We start from the raw sequence: 23,900 nt of genomic DNA, 5'->3' as shown, positions 1-23,900 counted from the left end.
TTGCATCTCCATCCCAAACACTGGCAACCACTGATCTTTTTACTGTCTCCACGGTTTTTCCATTCCAGAATGTCACAGAGTTGGAATCATACAGTATACAGCCTTTTCAGATTTTTTTTCACTTGATAATATACACTTAGGGTTCTGCTATGTCTTTTCATGACTTGATAGCTAATGTCTTTTTAGTGTTGAAGAGTATTCCATTGTCTGGATGGATCACAGTTTATGTTTCCATTCTTCTACTAAAAGACATCTTGGTACACACTCCCTACCCACCATTCCCTCTTCAACACACCTATAAGCTGGCAGGGACCCCAATGTCTACAGGGCGGGCAGTTTGAATTCCATGGCGGCGGGGTGGGGGGGCGGTTTCTGTACAAAGAGCCTGAAGATTAGTGAGAGATTTCAGAGGTGAATATAATGCATTTCATCCACTCAGTAAGTGTTCACTGAGCGCCTACTGACCGCTGTGACTGGCTGGTGTCAGGTTGAGGGCCATAGATATGAATATACCATGGGCCCTGCCCAGGAAGTCACACAGCTCAAAGAAAGGACAGAACCAGGCTCGGACCATTCCAGCCCAATAGGGGAGGACCAAAGTAGAGAGCTCTAATTTTGCAGGGTGTGGCAGGGTACGTCTGCAGCCATGACCAACATGGGCTGGCAAGCTCCTGGGGAGATCTAACAGAAGGCCCAGAGAGTTATTCTCAAAGTGTGGTCCCCAGACCACCAGCAGCAACAGTCCTGGGAATTTATTAAAAGTGCAAATTCGGGGGCACCTGAGTGGCTCAGTGAATTACGTGTCCAACTTCGGCTCAGGTCATGATCTCACAGTTCATGAGTTCAAGCCCCACGTCAGGCTCCACGCTAACAGCTCAGAGCCTGGAGCCTGCTTCAGATTCTGTGTCTCCCTTGCTCTCTGCCCTCCCCCACTCACGCTCTGTCTCTCCCTCTCTCAAAAATAAATAAACATTAAAAAAATTTTTTCTTTAATGCAAATTCCTACAGGCACCTGGGTAGCTCATGTGGTTAAGCGTCCTACTCTTGATTTCGGCTCAGGTCATGATCTCACAGTTTGTGAGATCAAGCCCCTTGTTGGGCTGTGCACTGTCAGTGGGATTCTCTCACTTGGGATTCTCTCTCTCTCTTCACCCTTTCCCTGCTTGCGTTTGCTCTTTCTCTGAAAATAAATAAACTTTATTTAAAAACGCAAATTCCGGGGCGCCTGGGTGGCGCAGTCGGTTAAGCGTCCGACTTCAGCCAGGTCACAATCTCGCGGTCCGTGAGTTCGAGTCCGTGAGTTCGAGCCCCGCGTCGGGCTCTGGGCTGATGGCTCAGAGCCTGGAGCCTGTTTCCGATTCTGTGTCTCCCTCTCTCTCTGCCCCTCCCCCGTTCATGCTCTGTCTCTCTCTGTCCCAAAAATAAATAAACGTTGAAAAAAAAAAATTTTTTTTTTAAAAATGCAAATTCCTTGGGGCACCTGGGTGGCTCAGTCAGTTAAGCATCAGACTTCGGCTCAGGTCACAATCTTGTGGTTTGTGAGTTCGAGCCCTGCATCGGGCTCTGTGCTGACAGCTCGGAGCCTGGAGCCTGCTTCAGATTCTGTGTCTCCTTCTCTCTCTGCCCCTCCCCACTTGTGCTCTGTCTCTCTGTCTAAATAAATGCATTAAAAAAAATTAAAAATGCAAATTCCCAGGTCCTGCCCCAAACCTACTGAATCAGAAACTGGGGATGGAGCCCAGGAAACCACACTTTAATAAGCCCTCCAAATGATTCACATTAAAGAGCGGGAGTCACTGGCATAGGGAGAAAAGAGAGCCCCAAAGGACTACAAGAAACTGTCAAGATGGATTTCACCTACTTGGGGTGGGCAACCAGGGAGCTTTGAGGAAACAGATTTCAGTTTGGGGGAAAAAGGAATTCTCCACCTGACAGCTGCTCATCAATGAACCCAAAATCCATGGTCATGGTGAATTCCTGTTCCAGGAAGTTTGGAACACAGGCTAGGTACCACTTCCGAAGTAGGGTAGATTTTCCCTACCACGAACAAACAATGCTCGGATACCAGTTGGGTGTCCTGCAAGTCTGCTCAATTCTGATACTATCTACCCGAAGACAGGATCGGATTCCACGTGTAGGGCTCAGCCCTACAGGACTGCGCCCACCGCACCTTCAGACACCAGCTGCCACCCCACGTTGTCACCTATGCTTCTGACTGACAAGCTATAGATTTGAGGTTTCAATGACCCCCTCTTCGTGTCCAATTAATCCGGGAGAGTGGCTCACAGAACTCAAACATTTTACTTACTAGATCACCTGTTTATTACAAAAGGATATAACTCAGGAACAGCCAAATGGAAAAGACGCATAGGGCATGGGTGGGGGAGGGGTACAGAGGCACCAGGCTCTCCAAGAGTGCCACTCTCCCTGAACCTCCATGTGTTCACCAACTCATAAGCTCTCTGAACCCCATTTGCGGTGGGGGGGGGGGCGGTTATGGAGGCTTCATTACATAGGCCTTATTGATTACATCATTGGCCATTAGTGACTGACCTCAATCTCAAGTCCTTCCCTCCACCCAGAAGGCTGGAGGATAGGACTGAAAGTCTCAGTCCTGTATTCAGGTTGGCTCCACTGGCAACCAGCCCCTAATCCTAGGTGTGGCCCAAAAGTCACCTCATCAATACAACAAAAGACATCTTTAGGGCTCAAACTACTTAGGAAATTCCAAGGAATTTGGGGACTCTGTGCCAGAAACAGGGACGAAGATCAAATACATATACTTCTTATTATAAATCACAACACCACAGCTAGGACAGGCTACGTTATACTGGGGTAGCAAATGGCCCCCAAATCTCACCAAGTTTATCTCTCCTTCACGCAAAGTCTGCTGTAGCTCGGGCGTCTCCAGGGCACTGTCCTCTACACAAAGTCTTGATGACCCTGGTGGCTCTGATCGCGGTTCTGTCATCTCAACGCAAACCTGTCTGCATCAATGCTGCAGGAAGAAAGACACAGAGAGCAATACAGGGCTTTTCCCAGCCTCCACACAGAATCCCACACACTTTGCTTTTGCTAGTGTTTCACAGGTCGCAAATGCTGGGAACTGCAAAGGAACTGCAAAGTGGAGACACCCACGGATCCAGGGAGGAGAGAGGCACTGGGAAGATCTCCCACAAGGACAAGCTTCCTTTCAAGGAGACAGCAGGAGACAAGAAGGCAGATGAGGCCACTGTGCTGGAAAGAAGGTAGATTACCTGAAGAATCTTTTCCAAACTTGAGATTCTATTTTTCTGTAATTCCTCAGTTCTGAGAATGCTTTACATTGCCAAGGGGTTCCGTTTCCAAGAGATTCTGTGATTCTGGGAAAGTTTACTTGGAATTCAGCTGGTAGTACCACAGGCCCCTGGCTGCTGGGCCTCGGGAAAGCAGGGCCCAGGGCAGAGCAGCGTGCACTGGGTGAGGCCCTGGGCCAGCAAGCAAAGCTCCCGGGGCCTGGCAGACCTGACCAGGCCTGTCCCGGGTGAGGGGCGAAGGCCAGGAGTGTGCAGACAAGTCCAGAGCAAAACTCAGCCTTCTCCCACATCAGGCTGGGGAGGAACAATTACTGCCATCTCTGGAAAGAAAAAAGAAAAATGGGTTCGGTCCCACGTCCCTGGCCCTGTTCCAGCCTGTGATTCGGGGGGTGTGGAGTAGGGCAGCAGCTGCCATGGGGCCAAGGGCCACGTAGTGCCCACCTCTAGAATGCTACCCCTTGACCCCTACCCCACCCTGCCCCCCCATCCCTTCAGCCCCCTCAACTGTACAGAGGGCAATGCAAAATCAGGGTGTGAAACGCCCTGGGGGGGGGGGGGTGGTGCAGGGGTGGGGAGGCATCCTCCTGGCAGCAATCTGGAAGGCGACTGGGTGAGGGGGGGGTGAAGTGAGGGAGATGGGAGAGGTTGGGCCAACCTGCACAGGCTCCTGAGGCGCAGCCCCTCCTGGCTCCAGGAGAAGGAGGGAAGGAGGGGTTCGTCCCCTGCCCAGCTCTGCTCGGCCCCTGGCTGTGCCCTGTGCCCCCTTACCAGGCCTGCCCGCTCTCGGGGCCCAATTTAGTTAAGATGTCACCATTATAGGAGCTCCCCCAGAGAAGGCCCTAATGGGGTCAGAGCCCCGGCACTGACTCAGAATGCTGATTCTTTCTCCTGGGGATGGTCGGGCTGATGGCCATTGTTCTTAGGCTCAATTTGTTAAGTCACTGTGTGCTTTGCTGAAAGATAAATTGCACATCTGCCCTGAGGGAGAATGAATCACATCGATAATTCCCTTGCTTAAAGCCCATTTATTCAGGATCCTGCTTGAGGTTGTTTTTTAATAGATAGATTAGGAAGTAATTCAAAAGAGACAAAAGGGCACAGTAATTGGGTTTCCCCTTGGCCTACAAATTTTGTCCTCAGAGAAGTAATAAAAAGGGCTAGGGCTCTCCTTGGTTTGCTCAGACTGTTGCCTGGAAGTCTTACAAGGATGTGAGAGACAAAGAAGGCACAGTCCTGCAGCCCAGTGTCAGGCCTTCAGGCATCCACTCAACCCCTCAACAAGCGAGTGGGAAACTCGGGGTGCAGTGGAGGAGATACAGGCTGCAAGACTAATCGAGACAGAGCAGGGCCCCACTGGCCCTCACTGCCCAGGGCTCCACCCCAATTGTGCTTCCCCTTTCCAATTTCAGAAGTATTTTGCAGGCTTCCTGAGCCCGCAGGTCACAGGGGACCCACAACTCACACTCAGGAGGGGATGGATGAAAACTGCAGAATCCTTGCCACTCTGTCCCTGGACCCCGACGCCAGGCAGAGGCCCTGAGCAAACAGATTGGCTGTGAGATGCTGTTGTGAATGCTGCACCAGCAGCCCCTCCCCAGGCCCCACCGCACACGCCGACCTAGCTGGGCCAGCCACACAGCCAAGAGGTGGCCTGGAAGCCTGTAGGAAGGCCCATCATAGCAAAACGCCCCTCCACAGCAGCAACAAGCCCTTCATCCAGCCCAGGAACCCCAGGGCCAGGGAGCTCCCACCCTAATACGTGACCCCGGGCAGAACCCTTGGCCTCTCTCAACCTCTGTCTCCTTAGCTATACAAAACACAGGGTGAGGGGCAGTTTGAAGAAGCCCTCTGGGACCACCTGACAGCAAAAGCTGCGCCAAGCATTCTAGTCTTGTTTTTTGTTTTGTTTTGTTTTGTTTTGTTTTGTTTTGTTTTGTTTAAGTGAATTCTACCTCTAACATGGGGCTGCAACTCATGACTCTGAGATCAAGATCATGCACTACCCACTGAGCCAGACAGGTGCCCCTGTACCAAGCATTTTAAAGTGCAACCAAATCTTTGTATTGACTCAGGTCGTGATCGAAAGTCGTGAGACTGAGCCCCACTCGGGCTCTGTGCTGAGCGCATAGCCTGCTGGCGATTCTCTCCCCTTCCTTCTCTGCCCCTCCCCCACGTGAAAGTACACAACGGCACGTGCGCACGCGCTCTCTCTCAAAAATAAATAAATAAATAAATAAATAAATAAATAAACTTTAAAAATAAATAAATAAAATAAAGGGCAGCCAAATCTGACAACACCTCTTTGCAGCTTGGAGGAGCCGACTCTCGGATCTGCAGAAGTCCCTCCCTCGCACAGGGGAGAGTTCTGGGCAGGATGGTCCCTCTGAGTGTGCCCCCCTCCCGGGGCAGGGGCAAATAGGGAGCAGGGAATGGGTGTTTGTGGGGAAGCCTGGTGGGGCCACTGGGCTGAGAGGAGACAGGAGAGAGGCTGACAGGCCGCAGCCCCTGGGCTGATGGCCAGATTCCTGAGGGTCTCCCATTTTCTAGAAGGTACAGAATATGGGGCATCCAAACCACCACCTCAAAAGCACAACGCAGGAGGCAGCCCAAGTGTCCACCACCCCGGCCTTGGGCCAGATCCTTCTTGAATATCACCATCTAGGTTTCTAGAACCTCCCTCCATTATCTTTCTCTCCCTCTTCTCAGTCTTCCCCACCTCCATTTAGCCTCTCAAAGGCAGCCCGACACAGCCTGCTTACACTGGCAGAGCTATAGAAAATGCCTTCGCGGTGGAGGTATACAAAGAGAAGGTGGAGATCATTTCCACAGAGCACAGGGTTTTGTAGCTTGGGGTAGGGGGCTTGGGGACTGACACCTTCACTCAGGTCAGAAATCCCACAGAGGCCTCCCCTCCAGGCTGTGGGACTCCTCTAGGCTTAGGGCCACCCAGGCTCCTTACTGATGGTCCTGTCCAAACAACGTCTTTCCACGACCCCACGTTGGAGACCAAGTCAATTCTCTGAAGTCGCATGGGACCAAACCCACCACAGCCAGGAGGCTCTGGTCCCGGGCTCTTCAGGCCGGATAGACTCATCAGCCAGAGATTCAGCTGTGTAGTGGGGCACCTGGGTGGCTCAGTCACTTAAGCATACAATCTCTTGGTTTTGGCTCAGGTCTGTATCTTGTAGTTTATGAGTTCAAGCCCCACATTGGGCTCCACGTTGACAGTGCAGAGCCTGCTTGGGAGTCTCTCTCTTTCCCCTGCTCATGCTGTCTGTCTCTCTCTCTCTCTCAAAATAAATAAAACAAAAACAAAGAAAATATACATCTGCTCCATTTAAAAAGACAGAAAGAAAAAGAAATTCAGCTGTGCAAGAACAATGGGCGGGGGTGACTGGAAAGGATGGGGAAGACTCCCGGATGAAGGGAGGCTGAGACAGGTCTCACGGTAACCCTGGGGACTCAGTTATTTCTCCCCCCAGTCCACCTTCCCTGGAGGAAGATTGTAAGAACATGCATCCCCTCCGACAGGGAGGGAAGGAACCCGAGTTCAGCTGAGCCACTACGTAGCCAGACATGGACCAAGCATTACCACAGACCGCGATCTGAGTGCCAGGCCCGCCACGGGCCCAGCTGCCCATTGCTGTACATCCTCTAATTACACAGTGGGAGCTAAAGTGCACGTCTGGACCCGAAATCACTGCTTCCTCCGAAGCAGATTGTCTGAGGAAGTTACCTGTCTCAGCCAGCCCAGGGAGACGTGAGTCTGGGAGCATTCTGATCCCCCCACCAAGCTTCCACCTCCCCACAGCAGGAACTCATTCCTGAACCCAGTCTCCACTTCCCAGCATTCAGGTCCTAAAGTCATACCTGGTCAGCTCGGGCTGCCGTAACAGAGCACCACAGCCTGGGTGGTTCAGACAGCAGATGCTTCTATATCTCGGGCTGAGAGTCGGAGATCAGGGTGTTCACAGGGTTGGATTCTGGTGAGAGCGTCTTCCTGGCGTCCAGTGGACCACCCAGCGCTCCCCCTGCACCGTTCCAGGCCTGTTTTCAACTCAGGGAAAGTTCAAGAGCAGCATGACCAGATATTTGGACACACACACATCAGCACACAGGCTACACAGAGGCAGGTACCATTACACACGCACATACACACACGTGCATGCGCACATGAATCATAGTTCATTTTTCTAAAAACCTGAACTGAACTCAAATGTGTAGGCCCAGTAGCATTTTGAAAAATTGTTTTTCCCCCCCTTTTGGGATTGAGGCCAGATTAGGCTGTTCCCAGAGAACCAAGACAGGGTCACATAGAGGTTTTTTTTTTCCTTTTTGATTTATGGTTTTTCTTAAAAAGAAAAGGAAGTTGGGTTAATCTATTCTCACCAGTGAAAAATAATACCCCCTTTCCCCAAAGTAGCTGCCTTGGTTCTGTTCAATATTTGGAGCACCAAATGTGCCAAATCTTCATAAAGAGATAAAGGGAGCAACTTTTCTCATTTCTAGCTTGGTCCTATAAATCACATCATGGAGGACATGCAAAGTGTCCTCCCAAAGGGTCCTCTAGGACACTTCTTGGGACACAAACTGACCCTTCCATGTTAGGTCATAGTCTTGCTAGGGACCTTATAGACTCGAGGAACACTGAGTGACAGAACACAGTAAAATAACAGGTCAAGGCCACAATGAAGGGCCACCACAGCATCACAGGGCTTTATTATCCTACTGAGGAACAATACAAGACCTCTCAGAGGTTAGAGGTCACTTCAAGGGAAGACTTTATAGAGGAGGTAAAATGGTGGCTGGCCTGGGACATGTGCACTAAATAGGCTTGTTGAGAGAAGTGAGGACGATGTTCCAAGAAAGGGGATGAGCATGAGCAAAGGCAAGGAGACCAGAACTATCTGCAAGGTCTCCTCAGTTTGGGATCCAATGAGTGGACCAACTGGACCACAAAGGAAAGTTTTCTAGGGAATAATGGAGGAAGAAGGGTTGAACTTTATCCAGGAGGCAGTGAGGGTGGGAAAGGAAGCATTACACATTTTTTTGAGTAGGAAAGAGATATAATCAACTACAATTTTAGTGCAATAACTCTTAAGACTTTGGCAGATGGCCACAGGTTACACACAATTATGCTCAAGAAGTTTTCTGTAAAGGTTTTGGGCAGCCCCAACCCCTTGAGGTTCAGCTGAGTGAGGTCTGGAGCTAGTGAAAAAGATGAGCAAATTCCTAAATTATACTCCTCTTTGGAATCGCTCTGGATGACAGAGCTTCTGATTTCTCTCTTCCTAGTTTTCATTGAATTAAATATGGAAATATAATGTCCATTTTTTTTTTTCATTCAACATTCTAAACCAGAGTCTGGACCCTTGAAACTATCATTATCATATTTTTTATTATAACTGCTTTGATGTCAGTCAGCCTCATCTACTAGATGGTAAGCTCAAGATGCAGACATGGGGGGCGCCTGTGTGGTTTAGTCGGTTAGGCATCCAACTCTTGGTGTCTGCTCAAGTCACGATCTCACGGTTTCATGTTTGAGCTCCAACGACAGGCCTCTGCACTGACAGTGCAGAACCGGCTTGGGATTCTCTGACTCTCTCTCTCTCTCTCTCTGCTTCTCCCCCACTCATGCTGTCTCTGTCTCCCTCAAAATAAATCAATAAACTTAAAGAAAATCATGTGTGTATCTTTTTTTCTTTTTCTTTTTTTTTTTTTTTTTTTTAGATCTCTGCCTCCCTAACCCTAGCCCAGAGGTTGGCCTAGAGAACTAAATAAATGATGAATTTGGAGAATCAGGTAATAATATCTTTGTTACCATGCTGTTTTCCCTAGTCAAGGCATTATAAATGACTTAATCTGTTTTAGAGGTTAAACTATAAAAGTGAATTACCTTAATTTACCTTAAAAATAAACTCAGACTATCAGCCCCTGTAATCTGAATTTTTTGAATATTTTTTTAAGTTTATTTATTTATTTTGGGGAAGAAAGACAGTGCGGGCAGAGGAGGAGCAGAGAGAGAATTCCAAGCAGGCTCTGCACCGGCAGAGCAGAGCCTGATGCAGGGCTCAAAGTCAAGAACCGTGAGATCATGACCTGAGCTAAAACCAAGAGTCAGAGTCGGATGCTTAACCGACTGAGCCAGCCAGGCGCCCCTGGATTGTTTTTTAAAGAAAGGGTTAGCTCTGGGCTTTCTTGCTAAACACTTATTTAGCAGAGCCTTGTGGCAGAGAACTTCTTGGAAACAGGTGAGGCCCTAGAGTTCGTTGAATAGGTCCTCTGCCTTCAGCTTGGCTGACTGATGCCAGGGACACAGGAATGGCTGTCCTTCCTGCTGGGGGAACCACCCTCCTCCAGACATTGCAGCTGCTGACAGAGCCAGTGGGTAAATCTGCAAGCCCCAGCTAATCTTGCAAAACATCCTTGTTGCACTCCCCAGAAAGCAGACTGTGACAGAGAACACTGTGCAGGAAGTTTCCTAAGGAGTGCCTTCCAGATGACCGTCTATGGGAGAAGGAAGGAGGCGGGATTGGGAGAAGGAGAAGGTGGGCAGCACCGCAATCACAAGGCCTCAGGTGACCCCACAGGGAACTATGAAGTTCGGATGGCCCCTCAGAGTTTCCCCAGATGGGAAAAGGGTCAGGCTTTTATACCTGCCCCCATTGACCTGTCACTGGATGTGACCCGTCCCCTAGAAGAGGCATAAGCCCGGACAAGACATCTGTCTCCGGTGAATGGCAATCCCCAGGGAGGTCAGCAGCCACAGCAGCCACAGCAGCCCCAGCAACTAGGGGATGAGTCTTCCTGTCCTGAGTGGGTATCGTGGCAGAGAACAGCATCCACCACAGGCTTGAATGGTAAGTGCAACAACTACCTGGGTGCATGTAATCAGGTAGTCAGACACCAGAGAGGGGAAGAAGTAGAGTTGTTTGGAGACAGATCTGGACCCAAATCTTGGTTCTGCCTCTTACAGTCTGTCAGCTTAGGTTAGTATCAAACTTTCTGAGTCTCCGTTTCTTTGTCAGTAAAATGGGAGTAATAGTATCCACCTTATAGGGTTTTTTAATGAAGAAACCAGAAGTATAAAGAATGTCTTGGCACAAAACAATCACTACAAACAGTGCTGGCACCGGGTGGCCACAGTAATTGTCGTTATTTCAGCAGCTGTGACAACAAGGATGCTCCCCTGGTGTTGGTGCCAGATGCTCTCAGGTGGGAGCTATGCCAAAGTCTGGGTCATGAGCCATTGGGTACATGGACCTTTGGGCTCCAGAAGGTCTGTGGGAATGGCTAGTCCTTAAATCTCAAGCCAGTGCCCTGCCGGGACCAAGGACACTGCTATAGAGACATCACCGGAAACAAAGGACAATACTGGGAAAGGGGTTTCAGATGTCCTTGCCAAGAAAACACATGGAAGGCTCCATGTGCCAGGCACCAAGAAGCTGGGCCGTAGGGGTGGGTGGGGCAATCACTCTACAGGCTAGGGGATCCTTGTGCCTGGTCAATGGGTGTGACCACATGACAGATTAGGGGTGTTTGGCTAACTATTTCCACTTTCAAACACTAAGCAAGTAGAAAGCTATCTAGCTGGGGTGATTTCTGAGCATATGGGAAGTTTAGAGTGTAACACCACAGTCAAGGCTACCATGAGTGGATGCCGAGCTCTGAGCCTCCGTCTGACTGGGAGCTTCCCTTGGGGGTTTGGAGCACTGTCCTGTGCTGAGATCAGTCATTTTCACTGCTCTCCCAGACAGAAGGGCCCACATGGTAATACACAGGCTCTGATCAGAAAAGCCTGAGTCTTCAGTTTGAATCCTGTCTTCATTCTTCCTCAACCATGGGATCCTGGCCAAGGCTCAACACCCTCCGAGAAGACCACAAGATCACACCTACAGTGAAACAAGCTGGGTTTATTACTCATTGCAGTAAAGAGGAACACATACGAGGGGATCTCAGTGAGAGGGTGTTAGAAAAAAACCTATCTGAGCCTGGTTGGGCGGTTTGGGGGAGGTCGAAGAAGAGGGAGTTCGCTTTCAACTGGATGTTGTTACAAAGGGGGGGCAAGTGTCCAATCTTCCCATAAGAAGAGCTGTGACGAGGATACAGCTGTAAAGAGGTTGCAGGCACTCATTTGAGGGGGTATCAGATTTTTGGGGTGTCATAGTGACTTTTTCCCTGTGCTCACACAAAATGAAGCAGCCTCGTTGGCTCCATGTTACCCTGGATCAGGGTGCCCTTGTGTGAGGCTGGTGTCCTGTGAGATCGTTTATGTCCAACAGGGGAGCACAGGCTGGCTGTGAATAGAAGGGCAGCTTCCAAATGTCCAGGGTTGCTCTGTTTTTCTTCCCACAGATCACTAAATCTCTCCATGTATAAATTTCTACAACTATAAAACAGGGGCATGAATATCTACCCAGAGGGTGGTTTTGAAGAATAAATAAGATAAATATGGAGCACAGAGCAGGTCACTGAGTGTCGGTCTCCATGCTACCCTACAAGAATACCACACGGCAGTGGCCCAGACACCCATTTTACAGGTTAGAAAACTGGGACAGAACAGGACAGCACATTTTGGTGAAAATCAGAGGTGAAACAGCCATCTGAACTGAGATTCCCATTTGGAGTCACAGCTCCGCACATCAGGTCTGGCACTCGAACATCCTCCAACAGCAACTAACTGCTGGTGATGGAGGCAGAGTGGCAGGTTCAGACCAGACTCCACGCAGGGCTGGAGCACTGCCCGGGACCTGGGGAGGAAGAGGAGTGGCCACCACCAGGACTCGGGGGTCACTTCAGGACCAGGGTGTGCTGGGGTCCCTATGGGGACCGTCATACCTGTGCTTCAGTTGGCAACTCTCACACTCAGCTCAAGGAGAGAGGCCTCTGACACAGAAGCCACGGTGTCCCCCCAGGGCACATGGAGTGCAGCCTGACTCTGAGCCAGAGTCAGAACCGACTGCTTCTGTTTCCCACACATAATCCTGTCTGATAAGAGTAGAGTTAATCACAAGGGAGATTTCCAGAACAAAGCCCACCCAGGCTGAGTTCCCCAAATTACACCCTCTCCCTGGTAATTGCAGGGTTGTTCGGGGCCTGCATCTGCCTTATAACATGAGGACCCGATTGAATGCCGCCTCCCATTTGGTGGGACAAAAGGAGGATTACACACTCTGATGGCCCGGCCTCCCCGTTGAGGGTGATGGAAAAGCATCAGGTGGAACCTCAGGTCTGGGATACATTCAGCCTCAATATGTGTAGCAGGAAAATGGGAGTAACAAAACCGCACCAACCTTCCTATCGCCCAAGACTGTTGCAAAGATCAAATGCCACAGTCACATGCAAACATGTACAGAGCTCTAAAAAAGAATTATGAAGTAAAAATAAAAATAAAGTAAAAAATAAAAAAGCCCTGGACCCAGTTCTCCTATATAATGATTCTTATTTACCAACAAATAAAATAGATTTGAGGCAAAAATGAGAAGGTCACAATATAACTAGTGTTCTATGATGATATAATTAATGTTCATCCACATTATTAACTAATGATGGTTATTCCAGGGCTCTACCACTTTAGAAATCATCAAAGAAAGCCTATGATATCAAAAAAGAAAAATAGAAAAGAAAAAAGAGGGGTGCCTGGGTGGCTTAGTCGGTTAAACATCCAAGTTCAGCTCAGGTCATGATCTCACAGCTCGTGAGTTCAAGCCCCGCATCAGGCTCTGTGCTGACAGCTCGGAGCCTGGAACCTGCTTCGGATTCTGTGTCTCCCTCTCTCTCTCTCGGCCCCTCCCCCACTTGCTCTGCCTCTCTCTCTCTCTCTCTCTCAAAAATAAATAAAAACATTTAAAAAAATTTTTTAAAGGAGAAAGAAAGTATGATGTCTGAGCTGTGCTTACTGAGGTAAAGAAGTTGGCTTATTTTATATTATTTGATAAATCCACTGAGCAAAGCTATACAGAGGGTCTACTCTGTACTAGCCTCAGTTCTAGAAGCTGGGGATAAAAGTTGGGAAATAAAGCCATCAAGGAGCCCTGGACCCAGTTCTCCAGGCTGCAGGTGACTCAGTTTGCTCTGCTCTGGCTCTGACCATGGGTGGCCCATGGAGGCCTACAGACACCCAGAGCTTGGGCAGGGCCCATCCACCAGTAGTCCATGTCTCTGCCCTCAGGAAACAGACGCAGTGATTGCAGCCTTGAGCCCACAGTGGCTGGGATCTAGACAGAGCGGTTGCTACCAAGAAGAGTCCCCCAGTTGGGGGAGGATCGTCACCCTAAGGCAGAGGCTCAGTTCAGGAGGTCTTTCCCTCTCCACACAGACCCAAGGCTGCACAGAGCTGTGCTCAGATCTATGACTTTCCCTGAGAGCAACTCCGTAGTTCGATGTCTACAGAGTGAACCTCCCTCCCTACTTGGGGAAAACCTCCAGTCACCTCCCTGAGCAGACACAAAGTGGTCTGACCCCAGGATGATCTGCCCCTTCTAGTTTCTTCTCTGGTTACGTAATCTGGGTGAAACCACAATCCCTGGCAGTCTGCTTCCCAGTCTGAATTATTTAGTGTAGTTCCAGCCCAGTGCCATTGTTGCCCTGACAGGATCATTCAACTTGGGCTGCTGATCAGCAGCATAATTCACGTGACACTTGGGCTCTGGGGCACGGCATCTGGGTCTTTTCTGGGTCTCCCCACCCGTGTATAGGGCAGACAGTCTCCGCCTTCTCTCAGGTCACTAGATGGGTAATGATCAGGTCACTCGAGCCCTCTCTCTCTCTCTCTCTCTCTCTCTCTCTCTCATGCACACACACGCGCGCGCGCACACACCAAGCACATTCCCCAAACACAAACATTAATTCTCGGTCATTACCCTGTGTTGAAGGGAAGTGTAACAGCAGCTTCCTAAGTGCACAGGGCCTGCCCAGCTTCTCCAGCAGAACAGGCGAGCTCCCTCTGGTTCCTCCTGCTTTGAGATAGTGCCCCCATTGGTGCACGAGAAACAGGACCCCCTTCCAGAGTCCCCCACACACCCCTAATGCCTACTACCACTTAATCCCCAAAGACCTTGAAGACGCTTTCCTTCATTTTTCCTGTACTTACTAGGTCAGGTCACATTCCTGAGATCGTTTATACTCTTGTCCAAATAACCCCCAGGGGTTTTGCTCGTTCAGTTAGGCAGGCAGTGGAAGAATCATTTTCGCTAGGATGACTCTGCTGAAAATAAATGTTGCTGAAGAGGTGAATGGGACGAGCCATGTGCCTGGGTGGGCTCATTAAGGAGCGGTCCAGGCAAACCCTGCCCAGTCCTCCAGGGTCACCTCTGGAGCATCAGGGGTCACACTCTCCCAGCTCCCCCAGCTACACTGCCACCCAGCCCAGCCTCGTCTTGGGCCTCTTCTCCGGACACAAGCCAGAGGGCCCATGGTTAATGATGGAGGCTGGCGTGACATGACCTGGGGGCCCCTGCCCACAGATCTATGTCTGCTCCCACTGCTCGCCCACCCGTGGGCTCCTGTGACCATCAGCCCTGTGCGGATGTATGTCCAGAACACGGTGCTGACTGAGCCTGAGGTTCTGAGTCCCCAGGCTGGAGCCCAAGGCTGGAGGTGGTTTGTACTCCAGCTGTTTCCAAAACAGCAAGAAAATTCTCTGCCTCCAGCTAGAAGTTACGTTGAGACAGTAAGACTCAGAGATGAACAGAGCCCAGCTTTGGGGTGGCTAACTAAGCCCCTGGGGGAAGAAGGCTTATGTACATAGGGCGAAGCTTTCAAGGCAACTGGTAGGGAATCCCCAATAGTCTGTGGCTTCCATGATCCATGTTGCTAAGAAGCCTCTGAGGCTGTTGCCCTACTTAGCTCCGCTGTGGTCAGTGTGCAACTGGAGTTGTTGGCTTTTGGTTCTCCAGAATCCTGAAGCTCGCCCTTTCAGGAGCCCCTGTGCTTCTCAACCACGTCTGGGAAGAATGGCCAAGAAGTGACCTTCGGATGACTGGCCCTGAGCACAGTGGACACCAGACTCACACCTCCATAGGGCAGCAGGACCACAGAGAGCAGGGTTAGCCCTCAGACCACGGGGCTGGGACCCCTAGATAGACATTACGGGAAGGAAAGGTGGCCTTTTCCTACAAGACGATCAGCCCTGTCCAAAGCTCTTGTAGATGGAGTTTTCAAAAAGGAGCACATGTCCTGTCTCTGGAAGAAAGCAAACAGGGGCAGAATATTCTGGAAAGAACCCATCCATGGGAAGTTGGACTCAGTCCACTTGAGGTCTCTCCCACTCAAGAAGCCCTCAGTTCTGAGTGTGTGGATGGGCTGAGTTACTTACAGAAGGAGGCAGGGTCCTGGCCTTCCTGCAGCATCAAAGCCTCCTGCCCCTGCAGGGCAGTCCTGAGCAGCTTTTATCACGGGCTTTGAAGGGAGAACAATAATCCCATACTTAAACCAAAACATCTTGCGGTGGGGGCACAGGCTTTGAACACATCCTTGATCCTTCCTGCCACCCTGCAAGCTCCCAGGGACTCCTTGGGCTAAAAGGGGGCGGGGGGAGGGCTTGCCCAACACCTGCCCCAGCCCCAGCTGAGATGTCTCAGGCCTTTGTCACAGGGAGCAACTGGCATCGGGGACAGTACGGTTTGACTTCTAGACTTGTAGCCACTTCAAATCGTCCACAATAGCAGTGACTTCCCGAGATTCTAGAGCACCACAGGAGACCATGACCACCTTGATGCCTTTCCAAGATGTCATCTTAGAAGCAGTGACATTTCAGATGAAGTCATTTCTTTTTAAAAAAAATTTTTTAACGTTTATTTTTGAGACAGAAACAGAGCATGAACGGGGGAGGGTCAGAGAGAGAGGGAGACACAGAATCTGAAACAGGCTCCAGGCTCTGAGCTGTCAGCCCAGAGCCCGACGCAGGGCTCAAACTCACGGACTGTGAGACCATGACCTGAGCCGAAGTCGGACGCTTAACCAACTGAGCCACCCAGGCGCCCCCAGATGAAGTCATTTCTAAGGGAAACTCCATCCCATTTTTCAGTTCCTGAATGAACGGAAAGTTTAAGGAATCCCCTAGCTGTCTGGATTAACTAATTAGCTAGTTAGGCAAGTGGTTAAACTGCTCTGGGTCTCCTTTTTCTCATCTGACACCGTGTGGTATGTGTGTATGAGAGAGAGAGAGCGAGAGAGAGATTTCACATGTGCTCATGTCTAGTCATTTACACAGATGCCTCCATCAGCTGATTGGACAGCATGCTCAGATCCAGCAATCCAGCTTTGGCTTAAAATAAAGCTGAAAAAGTCACCTCCACCTGATGGGCCTCTGGGATTACTCACTCCTCTGACTTTCAAAGTCTCTGAACCAGATCTCTCAAAGCAGGTTTTCTAACTGGAGTGTGCTGATACTAAGACAAAGTGATGTCCTGTAAAGGATACTGTGGAGGGAGCTTCTAGCTGGGGGCGCATATGTCCACACACAGACTCCCTAGTACAACTTGCCCCTGAGGACTCAAACCATATCTGATTCTACATGATATTCCTAGTACTGAGCACAGGGCCTGGCCCAAGGCAGTTGCTCAGTGAGGAGTCGAGATGAATGGTTGATGAAATGACAGAACAAACAGCCATAAAACCTACTGAGGCTATTGCCAGTGCACTGAAAACATATGCCCTTTCAGTTACTCCTCAGGTCCTTAACTGTGAATGTGTAATTAATAACTAAAGTATCTTGAGAACTTTATGTTGGAGAGAGAGAAGGACAGGGCAGCCTGGGTTCTTACTTCTGCTCCAAATGAGCTGTGTGATCTTGGGCAGCCCCCCAGCCCCCATGGACCTCAGTTATCTGTCTTTAAAATGATGGGGTTGGGTTGAATGACCTCTGGCCTCCCTCCCACATCCAGTAGTGTATAGAAATTAAAAACAACACTATTGGGACACCAGAGTGGCTCGGTCGTTTGATTGTCCAACTTTAACTCAGGTCATGATCTCAGTTTGTGGGTTCGAGCCCTGCATCAGTGCACAGCCCACTTTGGATCCTCTGTCTCCCTTTCTCTTTGCCCCCCCCCCCCGTCCTCAAAAATAAATAAACATTAAAAAATACTATTTTGTAGAAAAAATAATAACATCAATTTTGATGTTATCTAACAATAACATCAATTTTGATGTTGTAAGAATCTTTTTCTTTTTTTAAACAATTTTTTTAGATCTTTTTCTTTTTTTAATTTTTAAAAATATTTATTCAGGGGCGCCTGGGTGGCGCAGTCGGTTAAGCGTCCGACTTCAGCCAGGTCACGATCTCGCGGTCCGGGAGTTCGAGCCCCGCGTCAGGCTCTGGGCTGATGGCTCAGAGCCTGGAGCCTGTTTCCGATTCTGTGTCTCCCACTCTCTCTGCCCCTCCCTGTTCATGCTCTGTCTCTCTCTGCCCCAAAAATAAATAAACGTTGAAAAAAAAATTTTTAAAAAAAATATTTATTCATTTTTGAGAGAGAAAGCATGCGGAAGAGGGATGGGGGGATCCAAAGCAGGCTCTGCACTGACAGCAGAGAGCCCAATGCAGGGCTCAAACTCACAAACTGTGAGATCATGACCTGAGCTGAAGTCGGTTGCTCAACAGACTGAGCCGCTCAGGCACCCCCACCTTCTGTTTCTATTCATCAACTTGAATTCTCATTTTTTGTTTTCCAAAAAGTGGTAGCAAAGGTTAAGAACTACTCTGGGCTACCTTCAAAAGCCTGATGTGCACCTATCTGTTAGTGAGATCTGTCTGAGCCGGAAGAGTTCAGGGAAGAACAATGCCAGGGACACATTCATGAATGCTCACTAACACCCTGAATAAATCTGAAAACTCGCAGAAGCTCTGCTTTCTGTGAGATTATGAGCCCCACTGGGCTCCATCCCAGAGTAGCAAGAAACGGCAACAGGAGCTGGGCAGCATGGGTATGGCTTTGGGAGTCCCTTTTCCAAAGCCCAGCCATCCTACCTATCTTGTGTCCTGGGGCAGAGGAAGGTGGCTTTTCTCAGGATTGAATGTGACTCTACCGGTGACTGGTCCATACTGTCAGACACACAGGGGTCCAGACCCCTGGGACAGAAAGGTGCTCTCCCTTACAACTCTGCCACCCACTACCCTATAGGCATGAAAACTTGGTGGTCTCCCTAAGAGAAATGAACAGGGCTTTGGGCCCCAGGCGGGGCAGGAGGTGCCCCAACCCACCAAGATCAAAGTCCTTGAACCAGAGGGAGAGAAAAATCACCCCCACCCTGAGTAGGTGCTCCCATTTTCTGTAAGCTCATTCTTAGCTAGAAGATTCCTTGAATTCAGCCCTAAAGAATTAGAAAATGATTGGCATCAGCAAAGGGTACCCTAGGGGTACCACTTGATGTTTTCCAACCAAGCCAGCAAAATGCTCTAAATTCCTTGAAAGGGTTGCAGTGGAGAAGGTTCATGTGAGAACCATGCTGCTGAGACCACTGTTTACAAAATGTGCCAGACAAGTGTCCAGCTGGTAGGGAGAGAGCCCTCCCCACACCAGTGACGGCATGCTGGCAGTGACAAAAGGTGTGAGGTCATTGACTGTGGCTGCCCTGCCACTCCCTGAAGTCACTTCAGGTCAGATGGAGCTAAGCAGAAGAAACAGCTGCAGATTCAGATCAGGCAGGAGCCCGTGAGCCCTAGTGAGCAGCCCAGAGGCCACGAGGCAAGTCACTATGTCAGGTGGGTTTCCAGAGCCAAAGATTCTTCCTTGCTTCTGCTAGTCCCATGGCAGAAGCTCCCACAGCTTCTGCTACGGATTGACAGTGTCCTCTTTTGTGGGCAGAATCAGCTACATAACTTGTGGGCCCAGCATAAAATGAAAGCATGGGCTCCTTGTTAAAAAATTGAGAATTTCAAGATGGCGACAGCATCATGCGCCCATGAAGCCAGCTCTGGCTGTGGGGATTTTCTGATTCTGGGCAAATCCTTCCCATTGGACTTCACATTCACAGTTTGAGGACAAATGAATCATCAACACCATTTCCATCTGCTTTAAGAAAACAAATAACAGCAACTAAAATGCTTCCATTCTGTAGATATTTATGGACCACCAAGCTGGTGCCAGGCACCTGCAGTGATCAAAGGCTGTGCCTTCATGGCACTTACATTCGAGCAGAGGAAGAAACATCTTGTTTCAGTCCTTCCGCCAAACCTATCAGAGACGGCTTGCAGGCCAGCAGACTCTGCAGTAGCTCCTTCATGAAACAACTGTCCCTCAGAGTCACACAGTTAGTTACGAAATTATTCCTTGAATTTCTTCACATATGCTATTTTCCCTCCAAGGCAGGACCATGAGCTCTTGGTCTTACACAAAGGCCCTCATTTAGTCTGTCGTTCCACGAAAGTTTGCTCAGTGCTTGTGCCAGGCCCAGGTCTAGGTGCCTGGGGGTACGAATAATTAAAGATGGGTCCTTGGACTCCAAGCGATCACATTTTAGATGAGAGCCGTGTAATTAATTAAAGACTCCACTAAAGAGAGATGAGGATGGTAATAAAGGCAGGAACAATGTGTTTTGAGCAGAAGAAGGAGAGTGAGGAAGTCAGGAAAGGCAGATGACCTTTGAGCTCTGCTTTGAAGATTCCGTGGGAACAAAACTCAGCCTTGTCTCTTCATGGGGACCTCTCCAAGGACCATCCGTAGCCAACTCCAGGCCCCCTTCCCTTGTCCTCTTCCTACCCCGCACTTGGGAACATCCTCAGCTGGTCTTGCCTCTCAAGAGCTCCATCCACCTGATACTTGAAACATCCTATAACGTTTTGGACCAGAGTTATCCTGCTGTGACATGATCATGTTCAGTGACAGAGAGCTCATGACCTTTGACTCATGACCTTTCGGACTGTTCTCATTGCTACAGTATTCTTTCTTCTTTTGAGCCAAAATCTGCCTCTTGAACTTCTGTTGGTTCTGCCCTCGAGGCACCACACAGACTTGACCATTAACTTAGCCACTCACCAGAAGCACACTGAACACCTTTTGTGTCCCTGCCAGCACGCTGACACAGTCTCAGCCCTCAGGAATGCACAGGCTCGTGGGTGGCTTTTGAAACACAGTGGATAAGGGGCGCCTGGGTGGCTTGGTCGGTTGGGTGTCCGACTTCGGCTCAGGTCACGATCTCGCAGTTTGTGAGTTGGAGCCCCACGTCAGGCTCTGTGCTGACAGCTCAGAGCCTGGAGCCTGCTAAGGATTCTGTGTCTCCCTCTCTCTCTGCCCCTCCCTCACTCACACTCTGTCTCCATCTCTGTCTCAAAAAATGAGAAAACATTTTAAAAAAATTTTTTAAAGAAATACAGTGGATAAGCGTTGAGATAAGGGTAAGGTAAGGTGCCAGAGAACACACAGAAGGGCTATCCACTCGGTTGTGCGAGGTCAAGAGAAGGCCTCCCACTGGAAGTGATATTTACTCCAAGGCCTGCAGTAAATACAACAGCGAGCTAAGCCCCAAAGGCCCAGAGAAGCAGCCACTACTCATAAGAAATGGGAAGACTCTTGCCTTTCAAATACCATGTTTATTCTCAGGAAGAAAATACTGGAGGATTCTAGTTGTGACAGCCCTGCCCCCTCTTCTGCTTAGTGAAATACCCAGATGTTGAAAGAATTACCGCAGAGAGTTCCCAGGGATGGGGAGTTTATCTCGGGTGCTCTCCTGTTCACCACCACCCCCGCTGCAACCTGCTCACACAGGCCTGACACACAGTAAATGTGGAATGGACCCGGCAGCCATTGGGTGATTTCCCAAGCATGGTCCTGATGCTTTCCAGCTAGCCTTGCTGTGAACAGTTGGTGAGAGCTGGGTAAGGTGACAGACAAGGGGAGTTGGGCGGGGGGGGGGGGGTCACAAGAGCTTCATTTTAGGCAGCAAGTGAAAGAGGGTATGTCTTCACGTCTTCCTCCTCCCACCAGATCTGGGCCCCAAGCAGCACACCTAGGATGAGCTGGATCAAGATGGGCTTTATCTCTTAAAGGCACAATGATTGTGTATAAGGAAAGACAGGAGGTGTCCCCAAAAGAGAGAAGTCCCTGGCCATTCCTTAGGAAGAGCTCTCAGATGCCCTTGTCTCTGAGCCCTGAGCCCATCCTCCTGTGCTCACCCCAAACCTGCCTCGTCACCCTGTTCTAGCCCTAGCACCCCACCCCAGCCGCACACAGGCATTGCAGGGCTGCTGATGATAGGGGAACCATACTAATTACCAGGCCCAGAGGCCCAGATGGGAGCTAGATCAAATCCCAGTCATAGATCTTAGAATGTCTGTCTGAGAGGGAGCCCAGAAAGCTTTTCCTTAGGGCCTGGACCCCGTTCCTGGTGGCCCTGACCAGTTGAACCTCTAGCTCTCCAATTCCTGGACTACCAGGATCTGCTAGACTGGTCCACTCCCTCCAGGAGGCAAATTCAGATTTCCTTGAACTCAAATGATGTTTTAACCCCTGGCCCATTGCCAAGGAGGGGCCTGACAAATCTTCGTGTGGTTTGAAGAGGATGATTCCAAAGCCCCCTCAGGAATCCATCCCAGCTCCCTGCTTCCAGCCCAAACCCTGAAATCAGACTTTCTGCCTCCAAACAAGATAAGCCAAGTGACCATGCCTGACTTCATTTTCCACCACTGACCACCACAGCACAATCTCCCCAGACGTGGAGGCCGCCAGGCCACAGACCCCCAAGTGTGGCCCAGACTCCTCAGAATTTGGAATTGGGCACCGTAGAGTCGATTCAGGCATCCATTTCCAAGTCACTTGGAGAAAACCTGCCAAAGTGAGCCAGCCAAGTCTCCATACAGCGGCCAGCCCTCCCCAGGATACCGCCCCAGATCCCGTGAAGGTCAGGCGTTACCAGAAACTCGAGTTCAGGGTCGGCTTTCTGAAAAATCTGAAATGTGGGGAGTTTACCTCTGAATGAGAATTTCCATACCAAACCCCTGCCCTGTGCTCCTGCCCCGACAATACAATTTTTGTTCTTATTTAACAAGAAAGTAAAAACAAAACAAAACAAAAACTGGAGCCAACCTGGAACAAAGGCCTTTCCTCCAGTCAAATCCTGCAGTCTAATTAAGTTCAGTTCCCACCTTGTGCCAGGAGAACCAGTTTGCCCAGACTTAAAGCGATTACCAGCTCACTGGTGGTGCGTTTGGTACATTCCTGCAGAAACAGAGCTCTGGGCTCGTGCTCTCAGAGGCACTGTGGGCAACTGATCAAATGTCCTCATTTCTTTGTTTTCCCTTTCCATGGTGGGGTCTGCTGGTTTTGCTGAGCTCATAAAAAAGGCAGGGACTTGCTTTCTCAGGTTACAAATGCAGCAGCTGAGTCCTGGGTCTTGCACACACAGTACTAATGGCTAGATCTTTCAAGCATATTTCTTGATCACTTAGGAGTCGTCAGTGTTTTTCCTGGCACTTGTTCACCTGTAAAAGTTACCAACTCTCCTTCCATCTGTGGCCATGTCAGCGAGGTAAGCTAGGCAGGCTCTCCCTGGCTCTCTGCCCCAGCCACCCTGCTCCTCACTCTGTGTCGATGGGTCAACAAACTTGTACACTGCCCATCCAGCCCCTGCTGAGAGCACCATGCTCCAAGGGAGAAAGCCTGCTGGTCCCCAGACCCCCTTCCCCTCAGCGCTCAGGGGATTCAGCTCCTGCTACCACATCCTCTGGGACCCAACTGGTGGGTACTTCCTTCCTGAGTGGCAATTGATCCTATGCAATCCTGAGAATCCCCAATTTATCAAGGACCCTCTGAACTCAAGCTATTATTCAATAACTTAGTGGTTACCAAGCGCCTATATGTACCAGACCCTACCCTAGACGCTGGGGTTGCAAAAATGAGTATGATGTGATAATTGAGGAGCTTACAGTTGAAAAAGTCCTTGACAAACAAGAGTTATTATACACTCATTTATCCAGCAAAATTTATTCCGCTTCTACTTTGTGCTTCAGGTGCTAAGATGAACACCCTAGAGGGAAGGTAACCAAGATTTGTTGAGGACTTAGGATGAGCTGGGCTCTGTGCCGAATGCTTGGGCTGATCTTATTTAATTTCCAAAATTATTTCCACTCTACAAATAGAAAATCTGAGGCGATGGAGAGTAAAAGTAATTGGCCCAAAAATGCACGCAGAGTGTAGACAGAGCTGGGGCTTCTGCCTATAATCCTAGATTTTCCCACTAAACATACTCCCTGTCCTGCTGGGGGAGATAACAACAGAGTGGGACAGAGGGGGGCTCTCCTCCTGCCATCTTTGTTGAGGTCCTGGGCCAGCTCCATGAGCTTCAATCTCTTCCAACATCCAGCTGAGGAAGAGAGGGTTACACATGCCCAGGTGGGTCCGTGGCCCTGGCTGAAGCCATTTCCAGGGCCTCCTCTGCATCCCACTTTACAATGGTGCTGAGCCTTCTGAATTTTCTGGGCTAACTGGTGAGGCCGCTTTCTAGTTTGTCACCATGTCAGGGAAGGAGGCTGGATCACCTCAGCCTGCTGGACAACGCGTGCCTTTCTAAACCCAATTAGTGCCCCTTTCCCCTTTGAGTTGTTCATGCCTTCCTTGCAGTTCATCTTTGTTTGTTCTTTCCAGTTTGTCAGGTAACCAACTATACCGTCTA

At 49.7% G+C, this 23,900-nt stretch overlaps 1 long non-coding RNA gene across 1 annotated transcript; it reads right to left on the bottom strand.

Moving 5' to 3' along the window:
• Positions 1 to 1,629: 1,629 nt before the first annotated feature.
• Positions 1,630 to 22,516, bottom strand: LOC147582278 (uncharacterized). The gene is made up of 3 exons (XR_015248688.1): positions 22,375 to 22,516; positions 3,258 to 3,616; positions 1,630 to 2,998 (listed from the first exon to the last, which is right to left on the bottom strand). It is a non-coding gene; the product is annotated as an uncharacterized LOC147582278 (long non-coding RNA).
• Positions 22,517 to 23,900: the final 1,384 nt, after the last annotated feature.

The sequence above is a fragment of the Puma concolor genome, chromosome A3 (genome assembly GCF_028749965.1).
Source record: "Puma concolor isolate L17-30 chromosome A3, mPumCon1.1.hap2, whole genome shotgun sequence".
In the NCBI taxonomy this organism is placed as follows: Eukaryota; Metazoa; Chordata; class Mammalia; order Carnivora; family Felidae; genus Puma; species Puma concolor.
Note: the sequence above shows the minus strand (reverse complement) of the source record. Positions and strands in the feature narration are given on the sequence as shown.